Consider the following 12381-nt stretch of genomic DNA (forward strand, 5'->3'; position numbering starts at 1 on the left):
AGCAACGCTGTCCCACTGGCAAGGCGTGCGATCCCGGGGAGCCCCAGAGCACCGGCAGTTCCCACCACGAGTGTTCTTTCTCCCGTGCATGACAGGGCTGCTGTGAAGACGGGCGGGAAGTCACTGAAATTAACTGGGGACCAATCTGTTGGCTGAAGCGTGTAAGAGAAGTCAGTGCAGCCTCTGACAAATGTGGAGCTTCCGATGCTTAGAGACAAAAAGTGCTCAGCGCTCCTGGAGCCCTGCAAGGTCTGATCTCGTCCCCCCAGGCGTCTGGTGCTGCTCCTGGCCCTCCCTCACCCACCCTCCCTCTAGCAACAGGCTTTTTGCTCATTCCACCATCAGAGCAGGTCCCTTCCCAGCACAGCCTTTCCACAGGCCCTCCCGTCCCCACTCCCCCACAGGTGCCTACCCTCACTCCCGGGCGTGGGGCGGTCCCCTGCTGCCTTCTCTAGGGGCCTTTCCTAGTTTCTTTTCTAGCACCTTCCACATTGGACTCCTCTCAGCATCGGAATAGGTCTCTTTCCCCCGTAGAAAGAGGGCCACGCCTGTTCGCTCTCTGTTGCGTCTGCAGCTCCAAGCACCCTGCTCAGCACACAGCAGGTGCGCAATAAATAAATACGTGTTCAGTGAATACGTGCCTGTGAGGCCTCTGCAGCATATTTTAATACCTAAAAGGGTCCCAAGATTCAAAAACATTGGAAACCACAGGTTAAAAGGACGCATGAAAGTATTAATAGAAAAAAGGGGGTTAGTAACACTTGGGGTTACTTGGCGCAGTAGCCAAGGGGAATGGGGCTTTGGGGGAAGGGAGTGATGAAAATGTCCTAAAATTGGCTGTGATGATGGTTTCACAAGTCTGTGAAAAAAGGCCATTGAATTGTACGTGCTCAGTAAGTGACTTGTACACCATGTGAATTATGTCATAATACAGCCATTACAAAAAAAAATAGATGAGTCTGTTCTGTGCACTATGATAAATTGTCTATATGCTTCAAATTATTTCCCAGTAAGTTTTTTAAGAGGGTGTGTCAGCTCCCTCTGTCTCTAGCGCACAGGATTTGGGGAATCCCTCTTTCCCTCCCTCATTCAACGAGCGTTTTCTTCACGTCCATCCTGTGCCACACTTGCCACTATGACAAGCACTTTACAAGCCTGAACTCGCTCAGCCCCAGCAGGCTGCCTGTGAGGAAGGTCCTATTCATTTATCCATTGCAAAGATGAGAAAACTGAGGCCCACTGAGGGGAGCAGCTTGCCGAGATAACGGCAGGTAAGGAGAGGAGGCAGAGCCACACATGGGACGTCTGGCTGAAGGGTCCAGGCTCTTTGCTACTGCGCTGGCCAGACCCAAGTGCCAGCTTCAGGCATAGATGTCGGTTATGGAGTGTGGGTCCAGAGACCAACCCTGGTGTTTTTTTAAGGGGGTCTAATTCAGTCTCTCACACATGTCTTGCCCACAGCACCTGGGCTGCCTTCTGACTGGAAGGGCCACAGAAACCTCAGCAGCCCATGTTGCAAGAGTGTGGCCCTGCCACGCGGCAGTGCTGGCAGCTGCTCAGGAAGACGCAGGCGCTGGCTGCCCAACACAGGTGCTCGGGGCAGGGACAGACCGCCCCAGCAAAGCACAGCATGGACTCCAGCCTCAGAGCCCAGGGCGGCAAGACCTCCCATGGCGGGGAGGGGGGAGCCCCCGGCCCCCCACCGGTAGCGAGGTGAGATCCTGAAACCAACCTCCCCGACCAGTTCCCCTTCCATCGCCAGTGAAACGTGGGACTTCCACCAACGATTCCTTTTTGGGAGTCACTTGTTCCTTAGCACAGGACGTGGAGCGCTGGATTCAGGAAGTCTTCAGTTTTCAACTTCGCGTTTTCGCTTTTCTTATCAGAAAGGTGTATGACTAATCTCGCGAGCCAGGCACCTTGTCACTGTGGAACTACCTTGATGTGCACTGTCCCCGAAACTTCGCCCGTCTCTCATGTGTGTGTCAAGGTGGGGGCCTGAGAAAAAACGAAATTCAGAATGAGAAGAGCTGAAATAGAAACGAGAAGAGTTGGGGCAGGAGCCCATCACATGGCTCCAAAGCTGAGGCTGTCCCCTCCCAGTGGGGTCTCCACACGAGAGGGGGACATTCTGGAAGCAGAACCCACCTCAGAGGCCCCCCTGGGGAATGGCACCATCCCAGGTATGTCCCAGCTTCTGAGCCACAGACCTGGCTCCACCGGTAGATAGCTACCTGACACAAAACTGCTTCTCCTCCCTGAGCCTCAGTTTCCCCACCTGTAAAATGGGGCAACAATAGCACCCCGTCCACCAAGTTATAAGGGATTGAGTCAGCATGCCTGCCCATAAATTGGTACTATTAATTCTAATAATAACTATGATCTATTGAGCACCTATTTATTCTATCATTCCAACAATATGATCCAACAGTTAGGAATTTTACCCCTATCTTGCTCAGGGCATTTCCTTATGTGATCGTTACAGCGATCCATCCAGTGAGGGAGATCTTATTATTTCTACTTTAAAGATGAGAAAATGGAGGTTATTAGGGCCAAGTGGCCAGCCCAGATTGGACCTATGTTTGTAGCTTGCTGCTTAAACAACTTTGGGTCCCTCTTTAAGATAGAGTACAGAATTCCACACACCCAGCCCAGCAAAGAACCAGTGCAAGAAAGCAGTGCAGGAGCTTAAGCTTCCTTAGCCCTGTGGGGCATCTGCAGCTGAGCCAGATCCCCCCAACACTGGGCATCCCAGTGCCTGGGCCTCGACCTCCTCCACATGCAGGGATCTCCAGCAGTGTCCAAGATACACCGAGTGCATCTTTCTGGTGCAGCCAGCAAATAAACATGTCATCCTGGGGTCTTGCAGGAGTAGAGTAGGGCCAAGGAAGGAGGAAAACAGACATGGAAGTATGGAGGTGCCAAGGGATGATGCAGGCAGGAGCATGGGGCTGAGAGTGAGGTACGGGGCAGGGAGGCAGGGAGAAGGAGTTCAGATGGGTGGGTGAGGGGCAGCCAGAAGTGCGAGCCATACAGTTTGGCAGCCACACTAGATAAGCAGAGGGTAGGAGTTGGGCACTGGCCCTATGAGAGACAGATTCTAGGATATTCTCTCTGGCTCTTGTATGAAAGATGGGGAAATGCAGGCAGCCTGGAGACTAGTTTGGAGGTTGTCATAACTTAGTTTTAATTAATTTGAATTTAATTAGCCACACGGAACTCTTGGTCTCTATATAGAGAGTCCAACAGAAGTAACGCCTGCTTGAGTGTGGTTGGTAGGGTAATAATATGGGTGTAATAATTTATAGTTTTAATTTGAACATTTCACCTAAAATGTCACATGGTGTGCCTGAGTGTGACATTGTTCTGTTACAGAATTACATGCTTATGATTTTGTAATTAAAAAAAAAAGAAGCGTTATTTGTCCCGGATCCTGTATGTGGACAGCACAGCACTGAATTATTATAGGCTTTGGGTGGGGTTGTAACGTGATCAGGTTTGTGTGGCTAAGTGACGAGTGTCTCAAAGGGTGGCCAGGGCTCTGCAGGGAAAGTAGCTACCACACCAGGGCAGTAATGCAGACAACAGATGACAGTGGCCTGGAGGGAGTAAGGCAGCAAAGGTGACACTCGGTGTTCTAGTTTCTACACCTGTCCTTAGCTGACACGCAGAAGCCAGGAGGTGGAGCCAGCTTTGGGGGCGAGGGCAATGGCTGAAATAAGGAATTTGAGTTAAGACATTTTGAGCGAGGGCCTGTGGGCCCTCTTGGCAGAGAAGTCAAGGGCGTGTTCCTTGGACACATCTGAAATCTATCATTTTGGTGCTGAAGACGGTGACTCAGAAGTCATCAGCCAATGGCAGTGGCTCTGTCATGGGAGTAGGTGTGCTCCCGTGGAAAGATCCTGAGAGATGGCAACTCCCACCCGACGCTACCGCAAACAGCCCTGAGAAATGTTCAAGCACCAAGAAGGGGAGATCCCCTTGACCGTGGGGGCGCTTTCCCAGACACCTGTGTAGCAGTCACTGTGAGCCCCCATACTTCTCAGCTTAGCCCCTCAGTGCCAGTGAATAACCTGCATCTCTTCACCTGAGGGCTTTCTTTGACAACCTGCGTCTGCTTTACTGTCCGGGCCAGAAGTGCCAGGGAAACCACGGCCCCTGGGAACAGCACCCAAATATGCGTTCACGCTCCTTACCCTCACAATCACCCTGAGAAACAGGTGCTGTCCGTATCACCCCTAGTGTACAGACAGGAGGCTGGAGCGCAGAGAAGGAGCCCCTCGCCCAAAGCCCCACAGCTCGTAGGTGGCAGCACCAGGGTCCAGCCAGGACCCTGTCCCTGAGCAGCTCTCATCGTCAGCATGCCCCTGCCTCCTGAGGGTTGCAACTCAATCTTGACACCAGCAACAGGCCCACATGACTTGCCTGCTTTGACGTTTGACTCTCGGGATAGCAACACCTGCGAGTTTTGAACTGCTGCTTCCAGACTTCGCCCCATGCTCTCTGCACACTGCTCCTCCTCTAGAGGGTCCCCTCATTTCCATCTCCCACCTCAGGTCCTGGGCTGGGGTGGACGCTTCACTGGAGGAAGCCTCTGTCTTCACACCCTAGAATCAGGGTTTAAAAATAAAGAATAATAAAGCTTGGTTCAAAATTAGTCTTGGTTCAAGACTCGCTACAAAGAACACAAGACACAGCTTCCTGTGGGTTTTTTTTTCTTCAGTTTTTTTAAGACTTCCAGAAAATTTCCTCTGTAAAACTGAGACCAAAAGGGTAAGAAATGTAAATGTGATGGGCCAACCTTGATCAATCATCTTCTGTACCCAGCCCAGGAAGCCACAGACAGACCCAGGAGAGAGAGAGCCACAGAAGCTACGAATGGGAGCTGGCTAGAGTTTTGAGAGTCACCAAGGCTCCAGAGCAGGGGCGACTTGTAACCCTGTGTTCTGAGCTTGGCACCATGCTTAGTTCAACAGATGGATGGATGGGTGGATGGGTGAGTGAATGATGGGTGGATGCATGGACAGATAGGCAGTGGGTAGATTGATGGATGATGAATGGATGGATGGACAGATGGATTGATGGGTAGTTAATGCATGGATGGATGAATGGGTGGATGAATGTGTGAGTGAACAAACTACAGTCTGAAAACTCCATCACTTGCTCTGAAAGGAAACACAGCCAAATGCTTACAATTTCAGATTTGGGACTCATGCAGACCCAGACCCAGACATTACCCCTTGCTCTGACCTCACTGGCAGGATGACCTTAGGAAAGGGCTCAGTCTGCTGAATGGAATCGCTGACCCTGCTAGTTCCTGCCCCATAAAGCTGAGATAGTGTGTGTGACCAGAGAGCGCAGGGGCCCTGTGTGCACATAAAGACTGTAATTAGCCGGAAAAGTCATCAGGTGAGGCAGTATCCCACATAGCTGTCCCGGGGAAGAGGAAGCAGCTTCTGTGGGATTCAGGAGGGAGGCCAAGACAAATATGTGGAACAGAGGGAATTAGAAATCTAGTCAACAGAAAACACAAACGTTGCAACATCCAAGTCTCCCTGCAATGGAATAGGTGCTGTATAAAACAGTAAGCTCCCCATCACTTCACATATTCGAAGCCGTGAATGACCAACTGTGGTAGACTCGAGATGACCACAAATTCTCTGACACCCACCCCAGTAAGTGTTGGGGTCCATGTCCTCTCCTTCAATCTAGTGAGTACAGTGCCTTTTTGACCAGTCGAATAGAAAGAGATGGCACTCTGTCCACTTGCAGAACCTCAGTTCTGGCAGCTTCCACTTCTTGTCTCTCAGAACACTGGCTCTTAGTGTTCTAGAGCCACCATGCAAAAAGTCCATCTACCCTCCTGGAGAAGCCCTGAGGCTACAAGGAACTTGAGCCAGCTTTCCTGTATCAGTGAGGCAAACAAGTGAATGCAGCTACCTTGCGCCCTCCACAGCAGCCCAACAGCCGGCTGAGTCCCACTGAGGGACCCCAGTCAAAGCCATGTGAAGCAGAAGAACCAGCCTGTTGAGCCCTGCCTGAGCTCCAGACCCACAGTTATAAATCAGAATTAAAGGGGTTGTTGTTTTATACCACTGAGCCCAGAGCAGGGTATTTTGCAGTAATGGAGAACTGGTATACCAGTTGCTGTCAGAAATGCCATGGGGGGAGGTCTGGCAAAGAAGATGTGGTCTGCATGGTCCATGAGACGCTGTGAACTTGTATGTATTATGTGGCTGCAAGATCGATAGGGTCAGACCTTTGAATTTTACTCCCACTTTGGTTTGATAAAATCCAGACTGAGCAGACTGGGATATAGTCCAGAGACTGGAAATCCCAAATTAGTTGAATCAAAAATTTCATTTTGTCCTACTTGAAATGCACTCTTAAATGCTCCCTTTGGGAAGAAAAGGGTGTGAGGGAAAAAGCTAATAGGAGCTCTATCACTTGCTCTGAAAGGAAATCCCTTCCATGGGATAAGACCAGGATAAGACTTGTCCCTCTGTGGTGTGCAAGATATCTAATGCCCAGATTTTCCTCATTCACTCATTTCATCCAACAGATATTCACTGAGCTGAGCGCCTGCTGTATGCCTGTTGCCCTGTGGTACAGGTGCTGGGGGTGCATCAGTGAACACAGACAGACATAGTCATGTTCTCCTTGAACTTCGTGTCTTGTAGAGGACACCTGCTAATGAAGAAGAAAAACTCACACGTGAGCGTGTAAGTGCTAACAGAGAGGGTGTGCTTTGCAAGTGTCTTTGGGGGAAGAGTCCTAATCTGGAGGGTGGTGAGGAGAGGTTTTCCTAAAGAAGTGGTCTTTACATAGAATCTGAAGGAATCAGGAGTTAACCCGTCCAGGAGGAAAGGGAGCAGGTTCCAGGCAGAGGCCTTGGCCTGTGCAAAGGCCCTGGGGTTGATGAAAGGAGCTGGGATATGCTGGGGAAAGGCTAGAATAACCAGAAGTTGGTTGGCAAGGGTGAACACAGAGGGAGATAAGGTCTGAGAGGTTGGTGCAACCAGAGCAATCACAGCTTTACAGGCAACACAAAGGGCTTTAGTCTTTCTCTCAGGGATAATGGGGAGCCATGGAAGGGATTTGAATAATGGAGCACCATGCTCTTTGGCTTTGGAAAAGACCACTTGACTCAACTGTCTAATAACACCTTAAATAGCTGCTAAATGGAGGGCATCTTGCCTGTGTCAAAACCTCCAGTCAGCCAGCGCCGGAAGGGCCATAGAAGACTGCCTCAGGCACGTCTCTCCCGTGTAGACCAGACCACAGGTTCCCAAGCAGGGAGACCAGGGCCCGAGCCTGACTGCCGCTCGCTGTCTCTGTTACCCTGGGAAAGTCCCTTAGTGCATCTGGGCCTCAGCTTTCTTCCAGAATACAGGATAGAAAGGGGGGCAAGAACTGCACAGAGGAAAAGCCTGACAAACATGCTTCAACCAGTGATCAAGGTCAACACCAACAGTAAGAAGTCATGGGGAGGGCATGCACCCTTGATACGATGTGAGGAGAAGGCAATCTTTCTCCCAAAACCTGTAACTGCAGACTCACCGTGACAAAAACATCCGGTGCACCCAAACTGCGGGACACGCTATAGAATACCTGACCGGCACCCCTTCACGCTGTCCAGGCCCATCTGAGAAACTGTCACAGCCCAGAGGAGCCTGAGGAGACGTGACGACAAATGTGTAACATGGGATCCTGGCCAGGACCCTGGAATGGAAAAAGGACTCGAGGTAAAAACTGAGGAAATCTGAATCAAGTATGAACTTGAGTTAACAACAATGCATCAATACTGGTTCATTCATTATAACAACTGCACCAGACTCAAGGAAGGCGCTAATAACAGGAAAAACTGGGGGTGGGGTTATGGGAGCGCCCCGGCTCTCTTTGCAGTATTTCTGTGAATCTACAACAGTTCTAAAAAAATCAAGTTGTTGTTGTTTTAATTTGGATGTCCAAGCCCTATCTTGAGAGAGTGACTCTGGCCTAGATGGGGCGCAGGGATTGGTCTTTCTTGAAGCTCACCTTGCCCCAGCAGCCAGTCAGTGGCCACGTGCCACAAGGTCCAGCCTCGGGAGAAAGTCCAGCTGCCCTGAGCTGCAGTGGTCCATGGGCTGAGGTCCACGGCGCGGGCCCTCGAAGACTATGAGTAACCGTCAGTCACAGCGCTGTGAGTGGGATCCTCACCACAGCTGGGAAAACAAAGCTCGATGCTACGAGGTTCCTGTCAATCACAAGATTCTATGGCTCTGGAAGGAAAAGACCGCCAGGTTCAGGGAACGTGCACTCTAGTGTAGGGAACGTGTTCTTGGCTTAGGAAAGTCTGGGCTCTGGTTTCCACATGTGCAGACAGGGCACTGGATTTGCACGCTAAAAGCTGTGCTCCTCGAGCAGAGCATCACGACAGGCCAGCACACAGCATGCCCCTCATGGGTGGGCTGCCGAATTTTGGCCAAGGGTAAGTTTCATGTTTTGCTCTAATAGCAGTATGTTCTGTGGTGATCACCAGAGGGGAATGAAGATTTCGTACAGGAGCCCTACATCCTGATGGCTGTGCCATTGACCCACAAGCTGTGTGACCTTGAGCAAGCTGCCTGACCTCTCTGCACCTCAGTTTCTCATCAGCAAAAGCGGATTGATGATAACAATGGCCTCACAGGGTCATTGTGTGACTAGCGATGATACAGGAAATGCTCCAAAAACTGTAGTTCACAAGCCCACAAGCTCCACTGGCCAGGACCTAGGTTTTTACTCAGTGATACAGGCAGGCTTGGCACCTGGGTATTTAGTCAACATCCAAGGGACTGTTCAATAATCAACCAAGTATCTGTAAGCTAAAACAAGTGTTCTGTAGTGGCACATGGTGAAATTTGCTACCAGACATAGAAAGGGAGCAAAGAAGCTGTACCTCCTGAAACTCAGGAAGACACCCTGCTGTCAATATGATAGCCATCTATTTCCCTTCACACAAACACCCCCCATGGCCCCGCCAAGCCTCTGCAGTCATGGGCACACCGAGTGAGCCAGTCCTGCATCTGTTTTCTCTAGACTTAGAAAGGTCACTCGTGCTGGAAACTTGCTCCAGCTGGGCCTCTGGCTCAGCCTCGGGCCCAGAGAAATGCATGTCATTTGCTAAATGTTATGGCCACCGTGACATTTGAGGTAATTAAGCCTCACCTGATAAACAGTTCAGAGTGAGAACACAGAGTCTAGATGAGAGGAAAAGCACAAGGGTCAGTTCCGGAACGTTCCAGCTGCTTCAGAATTTATAGCTTGCCCACTCACCCATTTATTCCTCTGGTTGTTCACTCAACCAAATGAATGACTGTGCCAAGCAGTAAACTAGACACCTTGTTGGCAACTGTTAGCTGGAGTTTTTATAGTAAGCACAGGCTTTTTAAAAATATCTTTGGCATTTCGAAGCGCTCCTATCTGAAATGAAACAGAAATTGGAAGACTCGTTGAGAAAATAATTCCCTTCCTCCCACACAAACTAACACATTGAGTGAGATAATGTTGTTCAGATTTTCCAACTACAAATCGCCTTTAGGTCAAGGCCAGGAACTCAGTGGAAGCCAAGGAAAATTTCTTAATTCACTACGCTAACGGTGGTTTTGAGTGGAACTATCTTCCTGACTGTGACAGCATCGTGGTTGAATTTTTACACCAGAGAAAGGAAGCACTGACTTTAACCTCAAAACGAGGAAGACCATCATAGTCACACAAAAAAATAAATAAATAAAAAAGCAATCTTCTAAACCAGAAACCCCTAGCTGCTCTTCACTGTCTGGCCTGGGAACATGTCAGAGATTTTTCCCAAGGAGAGATACAAGCCAGGGGTGGCGGAGAGTCTGGCACACAGGGACCCGAGATGGGAGGGGAAGGAGGGAAGGAAAAAGCCGGTGAAGGCGTGGCTGGCAGAAGCGAGTCTGGAGGAAGTGGCTTTGTGAGTCGTCGACCTCACAGCAGGCTGAGAAGCAGAAACTTAACTACACAGGGCACAGAGCTATTTTCATCCTCGGGGTTTTTACCCCATGTCCCCAAAGTACTCTGGGCAGCATGGCTCCTGCATGACACTGTCGGGGCCCTGGACTCGCAGTAGTTTTGGGACCGAGGAGAAGGCAGATCTGAAAAGGAGAGAGAAGGGTGCATGTGGTGGCGTCCCCCCTGTGGAACCTTGGCCACGTGGGGCCCAATGGGCCTCAATTTCTTCATTGGCTCATTAAGGTTCTGTATAGGTTTCCTCTTGCTGCTGCAACACATGACCGCAAACTTGGTGCCTTGAAACAACGCACATTTATTCTTAGTCAGAAGCCTGACACAGGTCTCACTGTGTCAGCGGGGCTGGTTCCCTCTGGGGGCTCCAAGGGAGATGTCTTTCTTTCTTTCTCTCTTTCTCTTTCTTTCTTTCTCTCTCTCTTTCTTTCTTTCCTTCCTTTCTTCCTCTCTTCCTTTTTTTAAAAGATTTTATTTATTTATTTTTAGAGAGGGAAGGGAGGGAGAAAGAGAGAGAGAAACATCAATGTGCGGTTGCTGGGGGTCATGGCCTGCAACCCAGGCATGTACCCTGACTGGGAATCAAACCTGCAACACTACTTTCTTCCTGTTTAAGATTTTATGTTTATTTGTTTTTAGAGAGAGGGGAAGGGAAAGAGAAAGAGAGGGAGAGAAACATCAATATGTGAGAGAAACATCAATTGGTTGCCTCTCACACATCCCCAGCTGGGGACCTGGCCTGCATCCCATGTGCCCGGACTGGGAATCAAACTGGTGACCTTTCAGTTCACAGGCCAGCACTCAATCCACTGAACCACACCAGCCAGGGCATCTGTTTCCATGTCTTTCCCAGTTTCTAGAGACGCTGCATTCCTTAGCTCAGGGCCCCTTCCTCCATCTTCACAGCCAGCAAGGTAGCATCTTCTAGTCTCTCTCTGACCCTCCTGCCCCCTCCTTATTGGGATCCTTGTGAGGACACAGGGGTCTGCAGGTAGTCGAGGATTGTTTCCCATCTCAAGGTCTTTAACTTATTCACATCTGCAAAGCCCCTTTTGCCATAAAGTTCACTCACTCACAGGTTCTTTCTGGGCACTAGGTTATGGACACCTTAGGGGCCATTATCCTGTCTACCACAAGTCCCTTTCCTCTGGGACTGTCTCAGAGTCTGGGTGAGAGAGATGGGTCTCCTACAAGACTCGCTAAGAGTTACAACAGTGGCTAATGTCCATCGAGGCTGTCTCTTTCTCCCCATTACACGGTATCCAATCTAGTCTATCTGCATCCCCACAACTTAGGTCCTACCCTTTTCTCTCGTCCACAGAGGAGGAGAGTAAGGCTTGGGGGGAGAGGTGGTAATTGACCTGTCCACATTCACAGTGAAGCGAATCAGCAAATGTGGAACACTGAATCCACATCTAGCCAGAACCTGAGCCCTTGACCACGTGGATACACAGCCACTCTGGTGTCAGAAGCAGGAATTACACTTAGCTCGTTGAATCACGATGAGTCAAAGACAGAAACCCTGAGAACATCTACCAGCCCATAAGGAAAAGGCAGGCGGCCTGATGAAAAAGAGTGGACAACAGCTGAAATTCACAGCGCTTCACCAAAGAACTTGTCTAATAACTAGACAAGGAGCCCCGATCCCTGAGCCATCAGAGCCATGTCAAGTAAGACCAAAAGGAGGCATCAGGACACCCACCAGCATGGCTACCACGGAAACGGCTAGAAGGAAAGTACCAAATGTCGGTGAGGAAGTGAGGCCCCAGGAATGCTCACGCTCCCTCGGGAAGGTGGGCAACGGGGGACTGCAAGCAGCCAAGCTGCGCAAAGGTGCACCTGTGGCTTGGAAACCAGTTTCTAGGAAGGACGCACATAGACTAGAACTTTCAACAAGACCATCAGTGGCAGCCAAAAACTGGAGACAAGCCAAGCACCTACGCACAGAAGACGGGAACAATCATGACGTAGTCACACCACGGAACACAACACAGCCACAGACAGGAATGCACGTCTTCGTGGCACACAACAGTGAGGGCGTCACTCCGTACACGAGAGCAAGGGAAGCCACACTCAAAGGAACACGTGCGTGTAACCCTGCATGTGTGACTTCCCCAAAGCAGGTGTGTGGTAAGGGGCTGCTACGTGGCAAGGGAAGCATAAGGAATAGCAGGGAGGTGGTCACCCTAAAAGTCACAAGAGTGCTGTCTGCCAACCAACACCTTCCCCCTGGGCCTTCCCGACACATGAGGTCGGGAGCCCGTGAGCACAAGGAGCAGGGTGCAAATGGACCCTGGGCCTCCTATGCAGCCCCCAAGGTCCTCTCACAAAACATGATGCCAGAGGGGAGGAGGGTGGGGGTGCAGATGAAGA

Source organism: Phyllostomus hastatus, unplaced genomic scaffold, assembly GCF_019186645.2.
Source record: "Phyllostomus hastatus isolate PE091 unplaced genomic scaffold, TTU_PhHast_1.1 phas_scaffold_345, whole genome shotgun sequence".
In the NCBI taxonomy this organism is placed as follows: domain Eukaryota; kingdom Metazoa; phylum Chordata; class Mammalia; order Chiroptera; family Phyllostomidae; genus Phyllostomus; species Phyllostomus hastatus.